General features: G+C 44.0%; 1 pseudogene; it reads right to left on the reverse strand.

The window, feature by feature from the left end:
• The window catches only part of LOC138286348 (headcase protein homolog pseudogene), a 31,591-nt pseudogene extending 18,132 nt beyond the window's left edge, over positions 1-13,459 (reverse strand).
• Between the last annotated feature and the right edge of the window lie 252 nt (positions 13,460-13,711).

The raw sequence follows: 13,711 nt of genomic DNA on the forward strand, positions 1-13,711 counted from the left end.
AAGGGCTTAATGTTTCTCCTTTTTTGTGTGAACACGATTTTGCTCTCTATCTCCACTCCTGTCAGCAGCATTGCTGTCTAAGACTTTTAAGTTCTTCCGAGAACCAAGGCACCATAGGTTTCCTTCTGGTACAAAGTTTGACTTTCAAATTTGCCACTATATCTAAAGCTGCCTTAACTCACCCTTGAATACCTTCTGCTGTATGGCTATAAAGGACATCATTACTGGTTGCAGAGATACTGAGTGCCTGTTCCAGACCTTCGGGGGTAATCATGCTCAAATTCCTGCCGGATACAGATTTAGGTGTACATTGGCCTGAACCCACGTCTAGCAATAACTGCAGGGGATGGACACTGAAAATAATCGCCTGATGGTCCACACAACCAAGGGGAAGTAACTTCTCAATAGAAAGGGCATTGGAGTTGGTAAAAATACCACCAAGGTATGACCTGCCATATGAGTGGGTGATTTTACCAAGTCGGAGAATCCAAAATTCATCATTAGTTTGAGCAGTGAGTAGTCTCTACTAGCAAGATCTTCCAAATTAAAATTAAAATCACCAAAAATGGTAAAGCTGGGGTGAACAAGAAATGGTTCCATAATCTGACACTAAGCAGCCGAAAAGTTTGCTAGTGGACCGGGTGGATGGTACATCAACAATTCAGAGAAAACAGTCCTAGCCAAACATTCAAATCACAAAAGAGACACCAGACACAAATTCAATGAGGGCTTAGCAACCAGTTCCAGGGTACAATTAAAGGAATCTAGTCGTCAGTCTGCCCCTCCTTCGACCAAGATGATCTGATCTCGAAATACCTTAGCCCGGCAGGACTGCCATAACCAAATCGGATCCAGAATCCTAATTGGCCCATGATTTAGTTTTAAACCAACATCTGTTGGATCTGGCCCTTTCTGCAGGGTCATCCCCAAACGTTTTGGCTCCTCCCTCCTATTTTTTCTGACCCGTATTTGTTGGCTTTAGGACTCTGGGCACTTTACCGCTGCTAACCAGTGCTAAAGTGCATATGCTCTCTGTTTAAATTGTATTGGTAATTGGTTTTCCATGACTGGCACATCTGATTTACTGGTTATTCCCTAGTATAGTGCACCATGTGTGCCCAGGGCCTGTAAATCAAATGCTACTAGTGGGCCTGCGGCACTGATTGTGCCACCCACATGAGTAACATGGTAAACATGTCTCAGACCTGCCCCTGCAGGGTCTGTGTGTGCAGTTTTGCACTGCCAATTTGACCTGGCAAATGTACCCACTTGCCAAGCCCAAATCTTCCCTTTTACTACATGTAAGTCACCCCTATGGTAGGCCCTGGGTAGCCCCTGGGGCAGGTTGCAGTGTATTTAAAAGGTATAGGACATGTACTAGTGTGTCCTGATAGTGAAATACTGCCAAATTCGTTTTTCACTATTGCAAGGTGTATCTCTCCAATAGGTTAACATGGGGACTGCCTTTAAATATCTTTTAAGTTTAGTTTCCCACTGGGAGCAGATACTGATGTGGAGTTTGGGGTCTCTGAACTCACAATTTAAAAATACATATTTTGGTAAAGTTGTGTTTTAGATTGTCTGTTTGAAAATACCCCTTTTAGAAAGTGGGCATTTGCATGGTTAACCATTCTGTGCCTCTGCCTGGCTGCTGAATATATGACTGGGTCAGACTGACAGTTGGGCTGTTTGTGAATACTCTCTAGATAGTGACACAAATGGTAGCTGAGGTTTATCCTGCATATCCTACTGAGTCTTCCTGGGCTAGAGTGGGAGGGAGGAGCTGACACCAACACTTAAAAGGTCTGTACCTGCCCTCACACAATATAGTCTCCAAACCCCTAGTGTGTGTCTGGAGCAGGGCAAGGAAAAGGCAGGGTCTTGTGCACAACAAAGGCTTTCCTTTGAAGTTTGCCTACATCAAAGGCAGAAAATAGTATACATATTGGACTGCTGACCCCACAACTTCAGATTACTTCAGGATCAGAAGGAACCTCTGCCACTCTGCCTGTTGCTTTGCTGTGCTGGCCTACTGCTGCGTCTGCCCAAGAGGGAAGAGGGAAAGGACTGGACTTTGCTTTCTGAAATCCTGGCTTGGACTGAGCTTGCCTCCTATTAAGAAGTCTCAGGGACATCAAGGGCTTCACCTGCCAGCCTCTGGGTTTGCTGCGGTGGATCCTAACTTGCCAGGTTGTGCCTATTCCAGACTCTGGGCCCTTGGGAGTGAAAGCTGACCTAAAAAAAGGAAGAACCAGGTGCACTGACTCCCGACGACCCCCAGACCGACAACGCCTGCACCCGAAGCCGTAGTCCCCACTGGAGTGTAACGACCATGACTGACACAGCAGGCCCGCCGCCGCCGCAGCCTTTGCGACTTTGTGAGTCCCGAGTGCTGTGTCACTGACTTCCATTACACCCGACTCCGCAGCTGCGCCCGTAGCCCCATGGCGTGACTGTGATCCTGTAAGGTCGCTCAACACGTCTTGACCAGTCGGATTCATCTACCCCGCCGGATTGTCAGGAACTGATGCCTCGCATCGATGCCACATCAACTCCCCTGCTTTGCAGAGTGGAACTGACGCCTCACTTGATCCAGAGACGCCTCACCTCCCCGACTCCGTGAACTGGCATGTTTCCTCGTTTACCAAAGGTATTGTACCTGGGGGTCCGTGCAACTACGTGATCGGCACCACCCTCCTCTCGAGTGGCATCGGATTGTTGGGAACAACTCTGTCAAAGACGCTGTGATATCCCAAATTGGAGCTATTGTGTTTCTAAGCACTATATTTAAGTTTAAGCTTTGAAAATATGTATCTTTGCTTGTGTATGTTGGATTTTAGTCGTTTTGGAGTTGTTTTACTCAAATAAATAATGGCTAATTTTCTAAACTGTTGTTGAGTGCTTTTGTGATGTTTTCACTGTGTGTGTTTGTACAAATACTTTACACATTGTCTCTGAGACAAGCCTGACTGCTTGTGCCAAGCTACCAAGGGGGTGAGCAGGGGTTATCTGAGCCTGGTATGTCCCTTACCCTGACTAGAGTGAGGATCCCTGCTTGGACAGAGTGCAAACTGACTGCTCACCAGAGACCCCATTTCTAACACAGTCAAAAAGTAAAGATAGAAGTTGTGGACTTCAATTTTATGTTTAATAAGAGAGTGGGCATTTATTAAAGCACATGAGATCTCACTGTGTTCGTCTCAGCTCTTACCTGTGCCCTCAATCCCACCCTTTACCTCCAAAATGAACAGCGGAGGGCCTCCCAACACATTTTGAAAGTAACAATTAGAACAGTGTGAGTTCCTATCTCATTAACTAAATTCAATTTCATACATTCCTCTTACCAAAAAGGGTGTAGCTCTTGTAACTGTGCCCAAGAGTACTGTAGCACAGTGGGAGCTGTAAGTTCTGATTCCAAACTGGCACCGAACCTTGTCCTTGGCACCATCTGAGTGCAAATGGGCTTCCCTTTGGCATACATTTTGCATGCCAGATTTAAAGCTCAGCCTCAAAGGGGGCGTGGCTTACACAGTAGTAATACCCTCATAAAGAAATAAGGGGATAAAGATTAATGGAACTGGAGTCCAGCATTTCCTACCTGCTAGTGAAGGCACCACAAGTATTACGCTGCTATGTAGAGTAGGCAACTCCAAAACCTGGTGCATGCACTGTATACGGAACAGAAGGACGGAGCAGCACCAACTTCGGAAGATCGAATGAGGAGACCCAGCATAATAGGGCTGCTTCAGGCATCAGGTGAGGAGCACCAAATGACAGCATGGACAGGCCGGCATGCCAGATTTAAAGTCCAGCCTCAAAGGGGAAGCGGCTTAGGCAGTAACAATGCCCACTGAAAATAGGGGGGATGAAGAATAACGGAAATGGAGTCTAGCAACTCCTGCCTGCTGTGAAGGCTCCCCTGCACAATAGGTATACTGGTAAGGTAAAACAAACTAAAATAAGCGTGAGAAGCCAAAAGTAGAAAACCAATAGAACAATCTAAAAGTACTTGACCGGTACCACAAGTGGGGTACTGCTATTTAGAGCCAGGCATCTCCAAAAATTGGCTCATGTGCCGTACAAGGAACAGAAATACGGTTTAGCAGCACCTTTGTGGGATCGTATGAGGAGACCCAAACTAACAAGGCTGCTCCAGGCATCAGGTGAGGCGCACCAAACTGTTCATTCTGATGTCCCAAAATATATTCCTGCTTGTCCCATTTGTGCCCAACATAAATGATCAAATTTGAAGCCTTTTGGATATTTACATACATTAGTAATGGCTCCTGAACTTACAGATTCTAATTGACCTTCCACCTTACGATATATTGAAATAGTGCTTATAGTAGACATCTTTAAAAAAGGTTTTGATGCAGGTTACCTCCAGCAGAAGAAATGGTTCTGTGTTTTTTGACAGACATTTCTCATCACCATGGATTAACTCAGATCATTATTTCTGATAGTGGAACTCAATATCTTTCAGGTTTTTTGAAGGCTCTATTAGGCAATAGGAGTTTAGCAAGATCTTTCCTCTGACTATTATTTCCAGTCTAATGAAAGAACAACCTCTTCTCTGGAGTTATAGCTTGGTTGTCTATTCATTTTCTTCCTATTCACACATTGCCAGTCAAATTTCGTTTGAATTTGGATCACATTGGAAGATTTATGCTGTCTTTCATTCGACTGCACTACTGAATATTGAGGCTAAGAATATCGAGATACAAGAGCATCCTGGACAAAATATTGAAAGCTAAGTGCATATAGAGGAAATATAGATTTACAATTCCTAACTCCACATCTACGTACCTAGAAGATATACATATTGTCAAGGTACATATTTGTGGAGTTAGGAATAGAAAATCTATGCTTATTTACCTTTTGATTTTTTGGATTAGCTATTTTGTTCTCAATATTTCTATACCTCGATATTCTAGCTTCAGTATTCATTCTTCCCATTTGAAACCATATGTTCCAGATCCTTCCCATTTGCTTCTGTCTGTATTTCATCTAATCATGATTCACTAGAGAGTTTATCCATCTAGTGAGCGCTCTTGGGAAGATTCTTGTTCTGGTCAGGTTCTCTTGTTTGCTTGTTGTATTTTTTTTAGCAGCACCCTAATACACCAGGAGCTTCACAAGGGTAGTGACTATTATACACACCCCATTAGCTTGGTTGCGAGTACTGAGAAGAAGATGCGGTGCTTATTCTAGAGTCAGGCATCTCATATCTGGCCTCCACCTTTGGCTTGAAACTAGCATTTGGATGCCTGGACCGCACTAATGTTTTGATATCAACTCATTGTCGCATAATGAGGATATACTTCACCCAAGTCCAAAAGGCTGGGCACCTGTTCAGAGTTCTGCTCTATCTGCTTGTTTCCAGGCTCCAACTAGGCTTTAGATAGGTTAGGCTCTGCACAGAGGCAGTCTGAAACAGTACAGAATCCTTCTGTGGCTTAACCTGTTTATGGAGTTCATGGTGCTGTGCGGCCCTCAAGGGTGTCCTACTATTTCGGTTGATGGTTTCAGACTACTGTCTTAGGTTTCTGTCTAACAGACTTCTGCAAAGTCGCTCTACTATTTTTGTAATGGCCCTCGCATCTCATCCCGGATCTTCTGTGCGTGGTTTGATCAGAAGTGATGCAGTAACTACTGCGTATGTTTGATCAGAAGTGAACCAGTAACTACCGTCTAAACATTAAAAAGGCATTATGGATGACGTCTTCGATGTTTTTTTTCCCAGCACATTGGGGTCCTTAATGATTTTTACTGCCCAGTTTCTGGAAAGTTAAAAACTGCATCAAAAGTAGGCCCAATTTCGGCCTGACCTTTGGATGCCATAGACCTAGGGGGTCCTGTGGTGGAGAGCCCACTACAAAGGCATGCTCAGGGGCTACCTTTGTAAATTTAGAGCTTTCCCCATTCCAAAATAGGGCAGGGGAATTTCACAGTGGCTGCTCGGACGTTTACTGATGTTTGGTAAATGCTCTGTTAAAGCCCATCGCTAAATGACCCCCTTAGACATTAATATAGGCACATATGTTAAACTCTTGGCGTCCCAGTGGACTGGGCACATAACTGTGCCCTGAAACAAAGAAACAATCAGTAGTACATGTCTAAAATTCAGGAAGGTAGAACATGTTGTCCATCATCACTGAACCCAGCTTACGGGTTGGCAGTAAGTATAAGGGGCAGAAGGAGCAAAGATCACAAAATTTAAGCTTGAGCTCGCAAGAAATCCAGAGAGAAGATCGTGAGAGCACAATTACATTTGCATCCTACCCTCTTCAGTGAAAGTAAAATGCACACGTTTCCACCTCAAGAAACACCTCCCCTTTAGCCAACTTCCAAAAAGCCACCAACCATTGATGCAAGTCATCCTAACTCAGCTGTCGGACTAACTCTTGAAACTCCTTTTGCACCCTTGGCTAGAACTAGAGCACCTCTTTGATGGTGTGCAGGTGCTACCAGGGCCTAGGACATGGTTGCTGTCTTTACTTACAGGGTACTCAGCATACAGAAAAAAAGATGGACACACCACTAATGCAACTAGTCTCATGTGATGTACCCACATGTTTCAAAGACGCTCCATCAGTCCTTGCATCAATAATATGAATGCAGTCATTTCGCTATATATTGTTTTAATTAGTTCAGAACGGTTTTTATTGATTAACCCTGATCAGAAAATTAAGCAATTCTGTGACAGTTGTTGTCTGCCAGGACTGCTAGAAATCCTCACAACTTTCCCCCTAAAAATCTTAGCCCTAGAACGCTGCTTCGACAACCTGTCTTGCAATGCAAAGATAATGTGTTAATATGGTACGCTCCAGCCACAATCACATGATATTCATGAGAGAAATGCAATCCTTATTATTAAAAATGCAGCTAAGCACAATGAAATGAGTCATGAGATGCGGTGCATGTGAATGCTGTGCTGATGGCAGAGAGGCAGGTAGGCTGAATGTCGTAGCTTAATGTAGTCCCCCTTGGATGATGGGCCTGGCTTTTTACTCGTCCCACCAGAATGGCGGAGTGCTTAGCAGCACAAACCAAGCGGAGACCTGGGGCTGCGTGTTGATGCATTGTGACCTGATGACTGGGAACTGACACAGGGTGGGGTGTGGGTAAAAGGGCGGGGGGGGGGCGGCTGGGGATTGGATTTCGGACAAAGTTACTGTTGTGGTGTTACGTAATTGTATAAGTGAAACACGTTGAATCTCATTTGCTTCAATGTATGATATACGACAACCACCTGTTGTGTAAATGTGTAAGATGCAATATGCCTTCCAAGCTGATAAAACCCCACAGGTTGGAGACGGGGCTATTATATAGTCCTAACAGGTCATCTCCTTGGTGTCTCTTGTACAACTTACCAGTACACTGACACAAATTTCCTTGTCATCTAAAATGGTTGACGTGTGTACTATGCTATGGACAGTGCAATACCGAGTCCTCCAATTATGATTGTTGAATACGCTTTGTATATCTATCTCTCTGTATTAAAAATGAATAAAAAGATTCAAGCAAAAAATGATAAGAGTCATGAGAGATGATCGGTTTGTCTACTGTAACACTATGCCACTGAGCAAAAAAATGGAAAGCACTACACCAATACCATAGACCAGTGGTTCCCAGCCTGTGGTCCAGGGACCCCTGGGGTTCCGCAAAGCCTCCTCAGGGGGTCCGTGAGTGCTCAGAAAATTATATAATATTAACAGATTAGTTCCCCAGCTTTCAGTAATGACACGGGATTCCAATGATGATTCAGTGGGAGTCCCCGGGTTCCAATATTGATAGAGTGGGGGTCCACAGAAGTAAAAAGGTTGAGAACCACTGCCATAGACAAAGAAAAGTGAAAATACACGGATCACCTCTATTATGGCAGGCAGTTTCACTTTCCAATGGATAAGAGTAGACACAGCATTGTATACATTAAAGCTAATTCTCTTAAATAACCTCTTAAAAAAGCCTACAGTGGAAGACACCAATGCTCTGAGACCATAATGACCTTGACGGTTTGCAGAATATGGAAATAGTGTATCAGTCCACAGACACAGGACATAAAGATGAAAAGGAAGTGGAGCAGCAAAACACTGTCACGAAGAAACACAAAACCCACCAGATTGGTCTTGCGTTTGAAGACCTGTTGATTGTGCCTGTGGGCTGGTGAAATGGAAGCCGCGGTTCTGGATGCACCAGCATGCTCCCTGCACTTCAGGCGCATGCGAAACAGAGGGCACAGATCTTTCTCACCTTAACCAAGCAGGTTAGGGAACACAGATTATATCAAGGATTTGTCTCATTATGTTTGTCATGTGGATAAGAGAGTCTATGTTCTTTGTCCATCTTGTTCCGTGCTTCCTCGATTTGGAGAATAAAGATACACAGTGATCTGCATCCTAAGCAGGACTGTTTCGCTTTCATCTCAAGATTGCACTCTTAGTCCTATTGTCTTTTCATTGCGTAGGTATTTTTGTTCATACTTTGAGTTTCTATAAGCTGAAGACAGAAGTAGATCTTTCATAAAGTGGACAGCTTTTATGTTTTTCTCAATTAAGACTGCGTTGTAGATTGTTCATGGAAGAAAGTAATTCAAATATAGGTATTGTGTGCTTCTTAAGTGATTGGCAGATTGGCTTCTTTCTTAGTGTGTTGATGTCATAACCTCACTTCAGATCAGAAGTTTTAAAGCGTTCGTGTCTGCTTTCATACAATCACAAAATAATGAACAAAATTAATGGAATCAGCTGCAGTAAAGAAAGCAAAACCTAATTCAAACATCACTCTTGATTGAGATGGTGGATTGTCACAGACTTACTATGGGCCTGATTACAACTTTGGAGGACGGTGTTAATCAGTCCCAAATGTGCCGGATATACCACCTACCGTATTACGAGTCCATTATATCCTATGGAACTCGTAATACGGTAGGTGGTATATCCATCACATTTGGGACGGATTAACACCGTCCTCCAAAGTTGTAATCAGGCCCTATGTGACGAATATTTTTAATAAACGTAAGTTTTTCAAACCCAATGATAGCCCTCGTTGTAAATCCCAATGAATGATAGCTTACAACGGGAACTAATTTAGTAGTGACAGCAGTGATATTGGTTCAATTTCCCTCCCCGTTACTTGTTCATGAAATATATTAGTTTATTTGAAACGCCCATGCTTCTGTTCTCCAAGTTCACAATATGCACATTCCAGTTTAATTTAATATCAACTTCTAGATCAAAGTATGGGCAATGTGGGATCAAGGACCCCTTTAAATCTTGGGTTGAAAAATCCATGATTTTCGTGTTAGTGAGGTTGACCTTTAGTCTTCAGACTTCTGTCTGTTTTAATTTCTAAATTCCTGTAGTTCCAGTAGTTAGCCCTCATGCCCAGTTTGGGTGAGAGATATAAGTACCAGGTCGTCTGCATAAGCCAAACGGCTGATCTTTTATGACCACATTTTGGAGAGCATCTGTCTAGATGATCTCATCTCTCCGGTGAATCAGCAACATATAGTGAGATTAGTTGGAGGGACGGAGCAGGTCATTTTGGGTGTTAAACCACTCTTGCACCAATGTGTCCTCGAGTAAATCATTATTAGGTGTGGCAGAGTGAAAGTGTGATCAGTGCCTCATGACAATCGTTCCTACCATGATCAACCCCTGCACACTTTGTCATAAGCAGGTGGGACAGCCCTTGGGAAGATAATTTGTGGGGTCTAGTGTGAATGTCTATTGGAGGATTATGGAGCAATACTAGGCCAGATCTCCTGATGATTATGCCTGATTAGTGACACAATAGATGTCGGAAGGATATATTTTAACATAAATTTGGCACCTGCACATATTTCCTACAATACTTTGTAAATTTGGATATACAGTAATGTTTTATTATGTACTCTGGCCGTGCTTACTTTGTCCCACGGCTGGTGGTGATGGCATCGGCAGTCATTTTTGAGAGCCAGAACTTATTTTTCATCAAAAGACAAAAGGGAGAAGGGCAGAATAGGGAGCAAAATGGAGGAAGAGAAAGATATGTAAACAGTAACAAAAGAGGGAAAGCAGTGATGAAAACAAATCTGCAAGAGTGGATTAACGAGACATAAAAGTGCAGGGTGGAGGAAGAAAGAACCTTGAGGAGGAATTAAGGGCAGCCTTGACGTTTGGAAAACCCAGCACCTGGCAGCACCAACAACTGATTCCTAAAAAAAAGTTTGGGTATGTGCACTTGCCCATATTTTGCACTAAATGGGGAATGCCTATTAATGTGATTGGTAGTGTTATGTTATTCATTTTCTATTATCTCCAATGTAATCATTGTGTGTTGTCACTTTCCATGAGGCGTGTCCTACATTTCAGTGGCACATCGTGTTTCATCATTTTCTGTGACATAATCAGGATTCGACGTTGTGTATGGTCACGCCCAGTGATCTCATGAATAATTACAAGTGGCTGAGATTATAATACTTTCTAGCATACGCATCCTCACCTCTGTGTCCTTATTAGAACTGAAAATACTTGACGTGTATGCTAGAAGATGTTATATTCTATGTCAGGATCAGAGGTTTTGGAATATGCTTCTTTAAAACTGTTGCAATACAGTGGAAGCTGCATCCAAAATCGGTTTATAGGATAACGTTTTAAATGTAGAGTCTGCTGACCAATCTGCTGCTCTCATTATGTCCTGCAGTTGCAACCCTAGAGTAAACATTTTTGAGGCCATGGCACCTCGCACAGAATGAGCTCCAAATTTAGAAATGTTAATGCCAGCTTCAGACAGAATCCATCTCACCCAACGTGCTAAAGTAGCAGAAGACACTGGATGAAAAGGTTTCTGAAGGGCAATCAGGAGTTGACCACTGGGAGACTGTTGTAATTCCCTGGGGTGATCTTCATACTCTCTTAAGCAGTGTCCAATACATAACGTAGGATCTTCAGGAAAACTAGGATGGGTAACTTATCTAGAAAAGGTTTTAGTTCTCCTTGAGATGGAGAAGGTAACACCATCAGGAGAACAGACTCTGCCCGAAATGTCTACGGCGCGAACATCAGAGACTCTCCTCCAAGATATCAGACATAGCAGAATGGTCAATTTTGCAGACAATTGCTTGCTGGACAAATCAGAGTTGCAGAGCCATAGTCGCAGGAAGTTTAGGATAATGTTAACATCCCATGAATAAGAATATTTTGGCTGAGTAGGGTTGGCTAACCGAATACCTCTCATCACCCTATTTACCAAAGGGTGTTTCCCCACTGGTTTCCCAACTATGGGCATTTGACCTGCTGAGATAGCTGATCGATAATTATTGGCAGAAAAATAACTTAAACTCTCTAATGCCATCTCCGCCAGAAAATTGATTACAGAGATAATGGGGCCCCCAAAGGATCCAGGTCTCGTGTGTTGCACCAACCCACCCATTTACGCCAGGAGGAGGCATAGCGTTTATGAGTGGAATCTGACCAGGAAGCAGATATAAAGGTGAGAAATTGCTTTAAAAGGTGTGGCAAAAACCAACATTGGTGGAAATGCAGCAGGCCATGAGCTGCAATTTGCTTTGCATGAGGAGAGGGTAGGGATGACCTGCTGGGTCTAACAAGAGATCTGGGGTTGAGGGAATTTGAACTGGAGGGTCCCATGACATTTCTAGCAGAACTGGGAACCAGGGTTGAGCTCCCTATTTCGGAGTGATCAGTTCTGCTTTCTGTTGCAAAGCTTGTGACACTATTCCCGGAATCATTATGAACGGGGGAAAGGCATAAAGAAGAGGCCTTGTCCATTGTTGTAGAAAGGCATCAATGGCCATTGGATCTGGTCTCCAAGAGAAGAAGCTGCCCAGACTGGATGCAAATAGGTCTATGTGACATTGGCCCCATCTCATTTGAAGGGTTTGGAATACTCACTGTTGGAGTTTCCATTCGCTGGGATTTCTGAGATACCTGGAATTCCAATCTGCTAGTACATTGAGCTGGCCCCGTAGATATTCTGCCGTCACTGAAATCTGATTCTGAAGACAGTATTGCCCGAAGGCTTTGGTATCTCCACTGAAACTCATGACCTTGTCCCCTCCCAGTTTGTTGAGGTAACGGACTGCAGAGATGCTGTCCATGCGCAGAAGTACACATCAATTGAAACATGGGGCTAGGGTCTTTATCGCAAAGGAGCCTGCTAAAAGCTCCAATCAGTTTATGTGGAATTGAGATTCTTTGCAAGACCATCAGCCACCTGTGGAAATGGTGCTGCACGTGGTGCCACAGCCCCACCTGTTGGCATCCGATTCTAGAATGACATCCGGTCGAGAACCGAAGATGACTGCCGTTCCAAGCTGACATGTAGTCTAGCCACCACTGCGAATTGCAGTGGGTCTCTGGAGTGAGGTCTGTGAGCTCTGCATATGTTAGGCCTTTCTTAAGGTGATGGATCTTTAGGCGCTGGAGTGCATTTAGTGTAAGGGGGCTGGAAATATGGCTTGTATGGCTTGTAGGCCTACTATCCTGAGGGATATCTTGTCCTTGCGGAGAGTAGAGCGGATCTCCTTCTGAACTGAGTGTAACTTTTGGGCTGGAAGAGATAGAAGAGAAGTAGAAGAGTTCATGTTTCATCCGACGGGAAGGGGTCAAATCAGATGTATTTTGCGCTGATCAGAAAACCTAGGTCCTGAGCAACTGAATGGTCCATTCTTGGTGTTGTGTGAGGGATTGAACATCTCGGGCCATTAGGAGGATTTTGTCTAGGTAGACAATCATTCGAACCCCTCATTAGCAGAGCTTCTCCACCACTGGGTGCATAATCTTGGTGAAGCACCAAGGGGCGGAGGAGAGTCCGAAGGAAGGACCTTGAATTGGAACCAGTGATTGTTCCATCTGAACTGCAGGAACTTCCTGTGAGGGGCAAATATCTGGATTGAGAGATAGGCATCTTTGAGGTCCGAGCATACCATCCAGTCTCCCTCCCTGAGAATGTCTCTGAGGAGGTGGATTCCCTCCATTTTGAAGTGACGATACAGGATACAGCTGTTGAAGACCTTCAGATTGATTACTAGGGGGGAACCCCCTCCTTTCTTGTTCACAACAAATATATTGATGCAAAATCCTGAGGGACTGGTCTGGCAAGGGACGTTTCCATCTCTACTCAAACGTTGGTCTATTTTCTGTTGAATAAAGGAGCGATCTAGTAGTGAAAAATGGATTGGTTGTGGTATGCATGTCTAGTGAGTTGTCCCAAAAAACTCTAGATGGAAACCTGTTACTGTCTCCAGTACCCACTAATCGAAGGTTATCATGGACCAATTGTGTAGGAATTGTCTGGTTCTGCCCCCTAGTGTTACTGACAAGGGTGATATCAGGCTTACCTTAGAGTTGGAGCCAGATCTGTAGTTGCCCTGTGAGCGGAAACCACCGCTGTTGAAAAAGGCACATTCTGTTCGCGCTCTGGCAAGGCTGAAAGTGTCTCTGGCTTGATACATGTATCCCCTGTCTCAGATCTTGTAGTCTGTGTGAGGGCTGCAGGTGTTGGAGCGGCCAGCCAGACGCCCTCGATTTCTGCTGGTCCTGGCAAAAATGCACTGTTGAAATACTTTGTTCAATGAAGTTTGGGCCTTGTCTAGGGCCAATGCGCAATAAAATCAATCGCCTTCTCTCAATAGAGATTGCGCAATTTGCATTGCCCGAAATGCACAATGCGCACTGTGCCCATCCTGCCAGGGTTTCTGGGTCAA

Source organism: Pleurodeles waltl, chromosome 3_2 (assembly GCF_031143425.1).
Source record: "Pleurodeles waltl isolate 20211129_DDA chromosome 3_2, aPleWal1.hap1.20221129, whole genome shotgun sequence".
In the NCBI taxonomy this organism is placed as follows: Eukaryota; Metazoa; Chordata; class Amphibia; order Caudata; family Salamandridae; genus Pleurodeles; species Pleurodeles waltl.